The sequence below is a fragment of the Vespa velutina genome, chromosome 20 (genome assembly GCF_912470025.1).
Source record: "Vespa velutina chromosome 20, iVesVel2.1, whole genome shotgun sequence".
NCBI lineage: Eukaryota > Metazoa > Arthropoda > Insecta > Hymenoptera > Vespidae > Vespa > Vespa velutina.
Window position 1 is genome coordinate 1,184,057 of NC_062207.1, and position 1,970 is coordinate 1,186,026.

Consider the following 1,970-nt stretch of genomic DNA (forward strand, 5'->3'; position numbering starts at 1 on the left):
CGCATACACACACACACACACACACATATATATATACACATCGAGATGATTTTTAAAAAATGTCAAATAGACGTGATTTTAATGCGTCAAGATTTTTTTTTTATTCAAAAAAAAAAAAAAGAAGAAGAAAAAAAGAAAAAGATAAAAAGAAAAAATAAAAACGAAAGAAAAAAATCGGGAAAACGCTTTCGAAAAAATTTATATTATATTGAAATAAAACTTTATATCATTGTCATGGCACTTACCTGTTTTGATGTTAACGTTTCCAAATGATCGAAGGATTTTTGACGTTACTATTAAAATTTCTTCCGGCGTTAATAATAATTCTTTTGAGATATTTGAAAACGTATATCTGATATTTGTAAACGTATATCCGAAAGTATTCTTTTTTTTCTTTTTTTTTTCTTCTTTCGGGATGATTTTATTTTAACCTTTGTCGATTCACAGAAAGAAACTTGCTTCTAAGACGAATAAAATGAAACTCGGCACTCGGGAGATATATTCGATTTCGATTGACGGACGACACGCGATCGATTTTGTCGTAGAAACGTGAATAGAAAAAAGCGACTGGATAGAGAGAAATAGAGAGAGAGAGAGAGAGAGAGAGAGAGAGAGAGAGAGAGAGAGAGACGAACAACATGCATGTATACTAATATTATTAGACGATACGATCTAAATTAATCTTCATGGTCATTCGTTCCTTCTTCAACTCGATAAATTTGTTTACATTCCTTACATCTTCTTATCTTTCTTTATATTTATTTTTATCCCGTTTTTAACAAAATAATCTTACGTAATAATAATCACGAGAAGATCTCCATGACGATATAGAGTTTTTAATATTTTACAAGAATTCATAATAGATTTTATTTTGCAAAATGGCATCCACTTTATTAAGAATCATCTATTGACTTAATCCTCTTTGGGCCCGTGTTACTTTCAGGTCACATTTTAATTTATCGAGATTTTACCAAATAATTATAACTTTTTTCATGAGAAAAAAAAAATAAGAAAAAATTCGGTCCATAGAGGGTTAAATGGTTATTATTCGAATTGTCAAATTATTATTTTTCTTTATATTTATTTTTCCTCATATTATTTCTCTTTATATTTTATATATATATATATATATTAATTTTACAAAATATTATTTTTCTTTATATTTATTTTTATCCCGTTTTTAACAAAATATAATAATCATGGGAATATCTCCACGACGATATATCGTTTTTAAAATTTTACACGAATTCATGATAGATTTTTATTTTATTAAAATGGCATCCAAATTATTAAGAATCATCTATTGACTTAAATGGCCATTATTTAAAATGTCAAATTATTATTTTTCTTTATATTTATTTTTATCCCGTTTTTAACAAAATAATCTTACGTAATAATCACGAGAAGATTTCCACGACGATATATCGTTTTTAAAATTTTACACGAATTCATGATAGATTTTATATTTTTTCAAAATGGCATCCAAATTATTAAGAATTATCTATTGACTTAAATGGCCATTATTCAAAATGTCAAATCTTTTTTCGCGAGGATCTGGAAAGGGTTAATAAGGCATACTTTGTTTTTTTTTCTTTCCTTTTCTTTTTCTTTTTCTTTTTTTTTTGTCCCCTTGCAATTCAAAGCACTTTACACATTTTCAAATATTTTCTCGAAGATTTATTTTACGTCATTGTTAAATCTTACAAAAGAACATATAATACACATTAGAAAGAGAGAGTTCGGCAGTAAATCCACATAATTAGTCATAAAATCTTAACTTATCGTACGTTTCTCTTATCATTAGCTTAAAAATTATTACATACGTCAGAGAAGAATTTCATTTTTCTTTTTTCTTTTTACTTTTTTTTTTTTTCTCTTTTTTTTCTTTTTTTTTTCTTTTCTTCTTTTTTTTTTTTCTCATGACCTTCCTCTTACGTGTTTTTTTTGCATACCCATAGTAAACACATAGT

General features: G+C 26.2%; 1 protein-coding gene across 1 annotated transcript in view; it reads right to left on the reverse strand.

Moving 5' to 3' along the window:
• The window catches only part of LOC124955965 (ammonium transporter Rh type B), a 56,691-nt gene extending 56,164 nt beyond the window's left edge, over positions 1–527 (reverse strand). The window contains exon 1 of the mRNA XM_047511190.1: positions 246–527. The gene's annotated coding sequence lies outside the window, so the exon portion shown is untranslated. The remainder of the gene's footprint in view (positions 1–245) is intronic.
• Positions 528–1,970: the final 1,443 nt, after the last annotated feature.